Raw genomic sequence first — 12,515 nt, 5'->3', positions numbered from 1 at the left:
ATTTTCATTAGAGCGAGTGGAAACACACTAGAAGCAGGAAACAACAAACATGTTTTCTAGTGAGCTGCTGTGTTTACTTGTTCTACTTTTGTGATAAAACCATGGACATGGTCATCTGTGACATGTGAAATGTAATGTAACAGTAACACAAGTGGAGAGCAGTCATGGAGTCAGAGAACTGACTCAGTAATGCCAATTACACTGCAAAATATAAAGTTTGCTGACATCAGCTACCATTCGCTGCTGGTCATACTCAAGCAAGCCAGGTTGCAAAACGTAAAAGTAAGATGTGTTTTATATGTGCTTATGAGTTCAACTTTTAATTTTTAAGAGGAAGATTGTGTTATTTTGTCTTTCAAAAGTTACACAGTCTTGCCTTAAGTGTCCTACAGTACATGATGTGCAGCCAAAATGGGTTTTCAAAACACTACAGGTGACAACAACAACTGAGATGATCACATGGTAAATCATAATGTACCGATTCACATTATTTCCCTATGAAATGTGGTAAAGTTTAGTGGAAATACTCAAGTGCAAGTACCTCAAAGTTACTTTAGTACAGAATTTCAATAATTTCAGCTTTTTGCCAGTGAACTCAGACAAAGAAGATGCTTCCTCTATGGGGGTCATGTTGCTTCAACCCTATGTCCTGGAAATTGTATATACTACTAAATTGCAACAGGTAATATATTGTGCAGGAAATATAATGCTAGCTAAAATACATTTTCTCTCAACATGATGAGAAGTTGCAAAAATGTTGATATTGCTCTTATGAGTAAAACGTTTAGTGACAATATATATATATTTTCTGATCTTGTGGTAGCTATAACAAACATTTTTTTATGGTTATGGTTAAAGTTAGGGAAAGATCACGGTCTTGGTTTAATTCAGAAAAAAGTGAGCAGTGACTCGAAGCACAGTATGTTTCACTAATCTCAACGAAGTCCAGTTTCTAGCGTAGTACTTAAACGTAATTTCAAGGAGACAGAGTTGGTTGCTGGACATTGTCATTCTACATACTGTACAGTCCTTACGGACAGTTTGTGTAACTGTGATCAAGTTACTTCAGAGTTTAAGTCTTTTACCATTGAGTGTTTGTCTTGAGTCACAATTACATAATGTACATGACTCTGCCCCCTTTTCCACTGGAAACTATCCATGCTGACGGCCTGCAGGTTGTGAGCCAGTGCTTGGCTCCCACAATCAGTATGGTGACAATCTGAGACCAAATTACCTCAGGCCAGAGGTCCTTTATTTGGGCCAAGATCTTTAAGAACAAGCAGAGTAGTTAATCACTGCCAGCAACACATTTGTGTTTGTCTTGGAGCTGGGTGCAGTGAGGGTTTTCCCAGACTGTTTGGGAAATGACTTCCAAATGTTGAGAGATATCAGAAACTCTACAGCAATGTGAGAACTAATCCACTCATGCTGACTCATTACTCAATCAGGGTTTTACTCTAATTTTTGGCAGATAATGAGAGGCTTTTTCATCAGGCTTATCCATGTTGTTATTTTTTTATAGACAAGCTAACAGACAAACAAACTTGAACAGTGGAGAAGGATTTGTGGTCTAATTACCACGGTCATTCAGTCATGACAGTGACAATTAGATACTCCCTAAACAGCTTCCTCTTAACTTACAGCTTTTTGAGGGGGAGGTTGGGTGGGGGGGTACTTGCATAGTAGCTCTTGCCCTAAGAAATGACCTGTTATTATGTCTATAATTTGCAATGGATCTTGAGCTGTCAGGTTCAATGTCCCTCCACTCAGCTGTAATAGAGAGCGTGAGAGCCCTGTTTGTAAAGTTAGGACTGTTCAATAACAGTAAACGTTCAGTCTCGCATTTCACCAAGGGGTTTCCTTAGAGGTACCAGTGCTCTCAAACAACATTTCTTCTAACTCTGCTTGTACATAATACAGCTGCAGATCCTCAGATGCTGAGGCCTGGAAGTTGCTGGTGATACCATGTTACAGCATGAAATTCCCCCTAAAACTATACATTTTCATAAGTTTGTTAAGTTTTGTGTACAGAATAAATAAACATAGTTGAAATTGTGTTATGAGCTTTAGAGGTGCTGGTAGCTGGATTTTACTTTTGGAGAGAGCCAGGCTAGCTGCCCCCCCCGCCTCCTGTCTTAATGCTAAGCAATGCTCAGCTCGTGGCTCAAGCTTCATGCTTAACACTCAGACATGAGAATAACATCAATGTTGTCATCAAACTCTTGCCAAGAAAGCAGATAAACATTTTTCTTAAAATGTCAAACTATTCACCAGCATTTAAAAATAAAATTAAAAAAATTTGCAGCAAAATCAATTCCTTATATATCTTTGTCACAATATATTGTAAGTTTTTCCATCAGGTTCAGCTTTGATGAACTTTGACATGTCAATATCTGCATTGACCATTAAGTCTTCTTGACAGAGCGTATCTTTAAGGGAACCAAAAGGAGAATCCATATCAGAGGAGGCTGTTTTTAATCATCCACTTTTATTTAGCCCTCGGATATTTAAGTACACAGCTCCACAGAAAAGGTTCACAGGCAGTTATAAGATAGGTGTTGATCGTACAAGTACGTTTTGTTTTGAATGAACTGTTTGAACTTCTTGCTCTATTAGCAACCAAGCTAACAAGCCAGATAACTATAACCATTAACTGACAGCCTCATTAGCTCTCAGAGCTTTTATCTTCAGAGATTTTCGTCCCTATCATGCAGTGGAACATGAAATGCTTCATGTACATCATGATTTTTTTTGCTGTGTCTGTTCCCATCACATTTTCTTTTTATTGACACACCAACTTTTCAACTTCAGTTAAGTGTAAAACCTTTTTGGCAGAATTTCAACTTTCTTTCTAATTTCCGGTGATTCCTCTCAGGTTCTTTAATGTTCATCAAAACAGGTGGATGGAAACACACTTTCTGTTCATGCTGTGCACGAAAGTAGTTGTAGTTTTGGCAAGAGATCCAGAATGGGAGTCTCTCACGGTGCCTGTGATGTTAAATATTGTCAAATTCTGGCTCCATTTCCTTTCTGTAATAAGCTCTGTCAGTTGTATATAAAATAATTTGGCAATTTCTTCAAACAAACCCCATTATTGCTGCTGGAAATAAGTGCTGTCAGTCTGTTTAGGCTCACAGAATCAGAGAAAGTTTGAACATTAAAGCTACTAAGGAATGAAAAAAATAGCAAAGTATTCTTTTATCAGCTCAAATCAGTTTTAATCTAGCCTTTCTGTGAACTTCGCATTCCAGGAAAGCCATTAAGCGATTTATCTCTGCTCACTCACAACCCCACCGTAAAGCACCAATTTATGGAAAATAAACAAGCCATCAGGCCTAAATGTGCTCCATCCTTTGTCTCGGATCCACACGTGCCGTTACGCAACCTACATGACCACATTGACCACTCTGATGTCCTGTGCTGCTTTGAAACCCGACTAACTGTACAGTTGATACTCAGTTGCCTTGGTCCATCTGTCATAGACATGAGTCTTGCTGTAATGGCAAGATGGCGAGTGTAAGAGTTCAAAGGGTGAAGTGGTAGGATCATAAATTACTACTTTAGTTCTCTGTAGCTGTCTATGTCAGGACATTCCTGGACAAGCCTTAGTCAACCAGATGTAAGGGTCAAACTGAGGTTCAGAGCTTCATATATACTTCTAATAATTGCTTTTTGATGAAACTCCTCATATCTGAGAAGTAAGAGCAGACAGATTTGCTCAAAGGTCATTTTTTATGACAGAAAAGTAGAATTTATTTAGAGAAATCCCATTGATATAAATTCTTGATAGAACCACCTTGCTGCTGATATTTGTGATGGACATTCCTCTGTGGTTGTGTTTGTTCAGCTCCTTCTCATGCAAAGGTCAACTCCACATGCATTGTTGTTATGTGCTCTAACCTTTAAAGTATGAACTTCTTATCACTCCTCTTGAAGAGCAGTATTAGGAGTTATAGTTATCATTAGGAGTCCCCCTTTCACGCTGCAAGATACAGACCTTCTGCACTCTTGTTGGATACACAGGGGATCAAAACCACATTCCTCAGTTTGGAGGATCCCTCCATATAGAGATATGTATGTGGCTGATTAGAAACAGAGGCCAGTTGTTGTGACAGACAAAATCCAGGTCTTTTCTCCTCATTAATCAAAACTGTAACGCAATCAGGCTTTTGTTGGGTGGGGTAAGTTGTAATATCACATACAGCTTTCCACATAAATGTGCATGAGTGCTGCAGAATGTTTCATGAGGAATATCTGTAATAATCCTATCTGATTTATGAGGCCTAAAGAATAAATGGAGGAAAATTTCTGGAGTGAACGCTGACCTTGCCTCGAAGTGAGGCAGTGGAGATACTTTGAAGTCTTCTATGAAGCCAGTGCATCCACTGGGAAACTATTTTCCAGTTTGTTGCAGGTTCAGAGCAGCGCTGCAGGTCTGTCCTGCCTGTAGAGCTCAGAATGCCAGAAGCTGAAAGTTAAAAATACTGCATGCTTAAATAAAAATCACAGTGTGTTCATGGAAGTGTAGTTGTGAGTTTGCAAACAATGTGGGAGAGGAAATCTACCAAATGTCAAAAATTTCTAAAGCTTCTAATAACAAATATATGACTTAATGTAATTTCCTGGATTATACAGCCACACAAACATCACCATAACCATAATATGTGCAAAAGGACTCTGTTTAGGCTATCATTTAAATATAAATGTAATATAATTATATGCTTGTATGAGTTATTCGTAAAGTAGCCAATTAAATCGCTTGCGAAGTAGAAATTAAGTAATGCTAACATCGATTGTCAACCACAGTTTCAAAGCAAAAACTTAAAAACAAATAAGAAGCAGAACAGATTTGAAAAATCAAAATCAGAATTGGACAGTGTAGTAATTAACTGAGCAAACTCACAAACTCTTGTTCCCGTGTTTATTCCTCTGATTTGAACAAATGTCCCTCAGATTAACTGATATGCTCCAGATCTTTCATTGGACCTGATGGACAGAGCACATCTCTGTCCAGAGCAACTAAAAACAATGCTAGATTATCTATTACAGATGTTACCTTTAGACTGCATCTGATGCTTTTAAAGTCCAGCTGAAATCATGTTTAGTAATCTCTTTTTGAAAAGAATATTGTTTAATAGTTTTTATTATTAAAAAGAAGAAAAAAAGAGGAAGGGCCACAGCAACATCTATATGAACCAAAGTGACATTTTCAGGTACATTTACATGCTGTTTAAGTGCTGCAGCTGAGAAGCTAATTAGCTACCTAGCCCAAAACCGACGTCAGCAGTTTGTTTGGTGGCTTGCTCAACAAGCTAAGGTGCAGGACAAGACATGTGTTCATGTTTGTAAGTTATATAAGAAGGAGACTTTAGTAGGAAAGCTAATGTGGGTTTGGGTTCAGAGTCTGTGGCTCTTGTGTTGAGTAGCAGGATGCTATCAGGCTCAGTGTGACTGTGTGAATGGCGTCTGCCCTGCCTACGATAGAACAGTAACATTACTGCTTTGTGCAAGAGATAATGCAAAGATATGCCATCAGGCTGTAGCAGTCAAAAAACAGTTGCCAGGGGGACTTTTCTTTTTCTCAAACAGATTAAAAAGGAACCCAGAGAGGTCAGAAGTCAGGGCCAGCTTGGATCAGCGCCCAAAGCAAGTGGGCCTTTAATGTTTTAGTCAAGGACACTTTGACAGGTGTGAAGATATGGGATCAAACAGTTGACAACTTAGCTATGGCAGTTACGACACAATTTCTGCAACGACAGTATTTGTCTCCCCTATCTTACTATTTGTAGATAGTAAATATTGCTCTACTCTCTAAGTATTTCATCTGAACAACTCTGCTGGAAAGATGAATACATATGAAGGAATTAGACATGGATGGTGTTCATATATGCAGTCCATGTTCTACATTGTTTCCAGCTGTAGAATTCCTGTTTTCTTTGAACCAGCAGGTGTTCACTGAAGTGAAAGTGTTAAAAATTGTGTGGAGACAAATGTAAAGAGTTTATATTCCTAAGAAATTCTGTGAAAAGGTTTGCTTCTTCTTCTGCTCTACACATATTATTATCTCTATGGGCAACTGCAGTTTTTTAAGGCCGCTGACAGCAGGAGCAAGGATTGGTGTGCTTAGGTGGGTCAAAGAAGTAGTCCAATTCAGACGCTCAGTAGGTAACCGTTGCTGTTGAAGCTGAAGATGAGAAGCGTGGCTGTGACGAGAAAGGATCTGGTCTCTTCATATTTCAAAGGACCCAGACTTAAGTAAATGTATGAGTCATGTGCAGTGTTGAAATCACTGTATAACTGCCCCCAGTACCCTAAAATCCCTAATTTTGCATTCATTCTTTTTTTCCTTTGGTTTTCGAATCATTTGGAAACTGGAACAATTGAATTCCTCATGTATTATTTTGTTTACTATGTGTAATCCATTGACATTTTTAAGATTGCAAGTCTAAATCTTAACATATTTTAGAATCTTGCTTTTCCTGGAGGTTTTCCAGCACTGAGACTAATAATATGTAGTTTTCCAGACTATGGCCCTACGGGAAATGCCATTGGGTCACTAAATCAAAAGGGTTAATCCCCCTAAGACCATAAATCTACTCAGCAATTTTCACGTCAATCTGGCAATTTGATCGTGAGATATCTTGTGTGAATAAACTGGATGTATTTGGCTTGAGGGTAGCACAGGCAAAAACAAGCTGAGGGAAATGAAATGGAAATGGTTAATCCTCTAGGGCAGGGGTACTCAAATACAAGTCTTAGAGGTCCACTTAATATATTTCCACCATATTAAAGGTCCAGTAATTGTGCATTACATGATGATATTTCCGTAGAATTTTCTGTATCAATGGGAGACATGACAACTTCGTTGTGTAACCAAGTCCTTAAACTTAAACTGTTCATTAATGGCTCTGCTGCAGTATGAGTTCTTCACTGTATTCATTATTGAAAATGTTTGATTTTACAATTATTCTGCTGGTATGTTTTTTGTTGTGACGTTATGTGTTCCCACTCTTCATTATGGCCACTGTCGTGTACTTCCTTCCAGGCAAAATGAACACATATTTCTCTGTCAAGTCATCCTTAAATGCATGTTTTTTACTGTCAGCCTTTCTTTCTTTGTATCGATTACTTTTGAACAAGACATTTTACTTCATCAAGTGGAGCTCCTTCATTCCACTAATTAATCCAGACCTATTGAGTATGTATGCTCTAGGGTGTATGAATGTCATTCTACAATCCGTTGATATTTCTTGTGAATGTTTTGGCCAGATGGTGGTACCAGAGAAAAAGTCTGGGGGTCACCCAAAACGTTGAGATTCATTCTCATGCAGCATGAATATCCTCAGCAAACGTCATGTCAAAATATTTTAAAATACCAGCTCATGGAACAAAGTGTTGCTCATTCATTCAGCGTGACAATGTGTTTGTGTTAGCTGGTTTCTGGTTTGTAGGGAAGGGTAGTTTTTTCAGCTGACATGGAAGCTGTAGTAATGGTTGCAAAGATTGAGAACTAAACATTTTTCAGGATAATGTAAGAAATTTTTTGTTTGTTGGTATTTCTAGTGAGCTGACTTACAACCTGTACAGCTGCATCAATCTCATCTGGGTTTGTCACCATTTTTCTGTTGCTGTACAGTTCAGTTCACATCTTTATTGTCCAACAAGAGGAAATTCTTTTTACAGCACAGCAGCATAAAAACAGAGAACCATGAGGACATAAACAAAATAAAAACTCACCAAGATAATAAGGCATTAAAAGTAGGATAGGATAGACTTTATTGTCCCAGTGGGAAATTTGCCTTGAACTTCACAGTGTCTGCAGTATAAACAAACAGTAAAAAAACAACAGTAAATACAACAAATATGTTGGTCTATCAATTGCACGTGCCCTTCTGTAAAGTGCACACATATTACAATAAATAAATGAATACTGTGATGAACAACAAGAAGAAGTAGTACAGCTACGGCATATACATGTTACAGCCAAGATGGTGTTGAGGACTTTAATGGACAGGGGGACAAAGGAATGTTTGAAATGGTTGTGCCTGCTTAAGGGAGCTCTGTACTGTCTGCCTGAGGGGAGGAGCTGATACTATACATGCCAATACTATACATGCAATTCAGACAATAAGGAAGCATACAGCAACAATATGTGGATGTAGCTACTACCCAGTCTTAATCTTGCCTACAAAGCTCTGATTGGTGTGTGGGCAGCAAGTCAGAGGTCTGGAACCAGGCAAGAGATCATCCTCTGGGGACCATGAATATTCATACCAAATTTCATAGCAAATGTTATGGCCTGTTGCTGTGTACCAAAGTGACAAACAACATCTTACTCTGATGCCAGCAGGGTAAAAATATCACCACCAGTACCACAAGATTTTTACTGCTGTTCACTTGCTAAGACAGCCATTGTTTACAAGGTGGTCGCTGGCCTCTGCATTTCATTCCCAACACCCCTGACGTACCAGGGGGGTGTGAACCGGAATGCAGAGGATGATAGTGCGTAGACACTCCTCCTCTTCATCCTCAGGCTTCACGCTCACCACACCCCCCTGAACGTACCCCACCCCTTGTTTCCTGTGGCAGCGGCTGCAGGGAACAGTTGCACACCCTGATAAGCTCACTCAGAGGAAAGCCTGTGCGGACGGTTAATCAGCACGTTGGATGCTAGCAATCAAGAACAATAACTAGCTCTCACCATGTTTATGTTGCGGTGGCCCTTTATGCTATTTACGTTATGGACAATTATTTCCCCATATAGCATCCCGTGTTTTACATCATTTCTGTCTGTGCTTGAGTTAAGACGCCACACATCTGGTAGACTATCTATAGAGTCTCACGTGAGGTGGAAAGAAACTATGGCAACAAGTGGCAAAACAGAAAGAAGAATAAGTTGCCAGATAAGGTCTCGATAAGAGAAATACCTATCTGTCATTCACATTGCATCTTCATAACATGAACAAGTCCTCCTTACAGCAGCCCCTGTATACTTTAAGGGCTTTGCACACAACTGCAGATGATGATAGGCAGCGCTGTTTGAAGACGGATGAGAGCACTTCAATGTTTAACAGGTGTGCATGCTCAGGATTTAGCGTCGTACATATCGTATTACCGTGGGATCCACAACAGACATCAGTCAAAACAGAGTGCAGACAGAGGAGCGTGCGTACAGTATGAATGCTGTGGGACTGAAACCACATGTGCAAAACGTGATACAGAGAAATTGCAGTTATGTGTTTTTCCATGACAGCAGGAAGATGTACATTAACTGAACCTCTGAGGCCCGTTCATTCTTTTTAGGTGCATATATGGTTGATACTGGAAGGTTCCTACCAGTGTAAATCCTGGATGATTTAAGATTTAAACATACTGAACATTCACTATCTCTTATGTGTATCTGAGCAGCATGGCATACATGGTGCTTGCAGCTGTGGAGTTATAACAAATCAAATTAAGATGCATGAAATTTTGAGCATTTACGAAACATTTAAGTAGAATAGTTGTGCTGTATAACTAGAATTACATAATACTGACCCCATGAAGACCGATTATGTCTACAAATACATTACAACCCATGCTTACTGTTTACAGCTACAGCTATGCGGTCTATTTGAGGGAGTATGTGTAACAGGCCAGCTGTAGAGGGGCGGTGAGGGGGTGGGGGTAGTTACTTTGGTTACTTTGTAATGTCGTGGGACTTCTTCTATTTGCTCACACAGAGAGATAAGTCTTTGCTGTACTTTCTAGTTTCCTCAATTACGAAGATAACACAAGCAAGCTCTGGTCCCAGGCCGCTGCAAATATGAAATGTATGATAACACAAATTTTAATTCTGACATTTCTTCTCAGTTTGATTTGCAGAGAAAGTGACAAAAAGACACATTCAAAGTTGTGATGTGACAGGTTAGGAATTGATCTCATAATGTCACTTGTTAATCCACGTTTTCATTTTCACTTTTAAATGTCAAGCTAATTGTATGCATAGCACAGTAGCAGCATGAGTGGAGATGCCTTAAAGGACACCTCTGTTGCTTTTTTGCTCAGTTTCACCCTAAGCCCTAACCCCAGGGAAAGAAATTGCTTTCGTATTATTATTGGATGAAATCCTTTGATAGGCAACGCTGCAACTTCCTCTACAGCACATCCTGATGTCATGCCGCCTTTTAACACAGAACATCCCTGCAGTGATATATGTAATTGCTTTATCTAGCGCAGGCTTCTTTAAACGAAGCCTAATTGAGGGTCTTCACCGCACCCCTTCCTCATGTGGCTCCATGCAGCAATCAACCTGCTTCGTTATCACTGCATCTTAATAAAAACTAAAATGATTGCGCCACAACCCAGGACTTCCCATTGAAATAGGAAAACGAAGGAAGGGAGGGAGGGGGTAAAAAAGCAACAGAAAAAACATCCTGACTTAAACGACATGGGGAGTGAGCTATCAATGTACAGGATGTAGAGAGATTGGTGGTTTGAGGCATGTCGGTGAAGTAGAAAAGGGAGGAAAAAAGAGAAAATGACTTGTCACGCAAACGACAAGGCAGACCACACAACTGGGAGGAGCTTTTATGTATATGATATAATTAATGAGACTTGTTAAACCTTTACAGTATTCAAAACAGTTCCATACTACAAAAGTGGTGGGCATCCAGCACAAAGAAAAGGGTCATGTAATTTCAGTTGAGCAATAATATCCCTCTTAAAATTTAATTAAAAGCAATTTACTGATTATATGAAAGAATTTCCAGAAGCCACATGAAACAGAACGTATGTTAACTATATTTGTTGTATAATTATACAGCTGTTTAAATGTTTCCCCACATGTTAGTTATTATAGAAGGCATGTTAATTGCATAAGGGCTACCCAGATGTACAGTATAGATTCCCTTTACCATATATGGGAGACCATGTGTTTGCTTTTCTCATGACAGTTTTACACCTCAAGCCAAACCAACGATAAAAACACCATAAATTAGGAAAGACATGGTTGATTTAAAATGTAACAAAGCACAGTAAGGCTGTACAAACAGCTTGATGTGATAATATTTGCAATTTTCTTAGAAGGTATGAGGTTTGTGTGCGAGTGCGTGCATGCAGTGTTGATTTAGGTTCAGTGTTCAGGTCATAAGGAGGTATGTTCAGCTCACTTAGCTCAAAAATTTCATCCATCAGAATGATTTTAAAACATTGGAAAACAGCTTGACAGTGCATTTAACCAGTGGGTAAATGATAATATCCTATGAACCTATGCTCAGGAGATTTAAAGGTAGTTTGGAAGATGGGATGGACCTTTTTTGAAAATCAATAAAGTGCCTGTTTAGGTTTCAGACATAGCTAAGAACCTCTAATGAGACAGGTTTTCATTTCATTTCATTGTGGACTCTCACTTTTGTCTGTGATCCTTTCTATTTATTTATTTTCTATTTTCACCACCATGTTTTGTAGTGTGTAATGTCATGGCTGTGGTTTGGCTTCACTAATAGATTTCAGCTTGTTATTCACCTCTTGTGGTATCCATGACACATAAGTCAAGGTTCACTTAGTAGCCTTTTCTGTCATCAAGTGACTTAAGTACAAACTTCAGTCATTTGATGACAAATGGTTGTTTATGTGGTGCACTTTCCCATGACTTTGACACTTTCCCAGTCAATGTTAGGACTGAATTTCTGAAGTTCCATGTGCTGAAGAAGGCCATGAAATATGCTTGGAAGCTCCTGAAAAAGCTAGTAAGTGAGTAAAGTAAGTAAGGAAATAAAAGCTAGGAAGGGAACCTTAAGTTTAGAATATTCAACACGGCATTCCAGGGAATTATGTCCATATTGGATGATTCTGCATCTCTCGACTTAAGTTCAACGCTGTTAGTTTGCATTTCAGTCTGATGACAAGTAAAGCAGGACACTGGAAGTGTGCGACAGCTAAGCTAGCGAAAGCTAAGCTACTTTGTCGGGAGACTTAGACACGATCTTACCCTTCTGAAACATTCTGCTGAAATCTCAACTGTACAACAGCAGGTTCTTCCCCTTTATTCAGGAACAGACTCTGGTTCATGGACCACTATATTCTGTCTTATGTCTCCAGCTGCGGACATCACACCAGGTAAAAATGTGGCATAAGGGAATTTGCATTATTCGTTAGGTTGTATCTGTTTTTGGATACAGCCCCCCAGTTAGGTCATTGAAAAGGTGAGGGGGGAGGGGATTTCTGAGGGTGTTCTAACATCTGATAGGCCTTTTAAATGGAGTATACTGAGGCCTTAATGGTGAAGACCCACTGAAAGCAAACAAATCGTGCAACATCACCTCTGCCACTTCTCACTTGTCACTATGGGCGTGTCGACACCGGCTGACAAACACCCGGAGATTTTTATGTCACATTTTCAACAATGAAGAGTCACTGGGTCATATAAAAGGGGAATTCCCAATGCAGCAACAATTATTTTCTCCTTCATTGACAGCTTCCTGGTCCACCACCAAGCCACTTTGTTACTCTCACTGCATCACGTCCTGGTGAAT

This window comes from Thunnus thynnus, chromosome 18, assembly GCF_963924715.1.
Source record: "Thunnus thynnus chromosome 18, fThuThy2.1, whole genome shotgun sequence".
Lineage (NCBI taxonomy): Eukaryota > Metazoa > Chordata > Actinopteri > Scombriformes > Scombridae > Thunnus > Thunnus thynnus.
The sequence above is the reverse complement of the archived record's forward strand: the minus strand, read 5'-3'. Positions refer to the sequence as shown.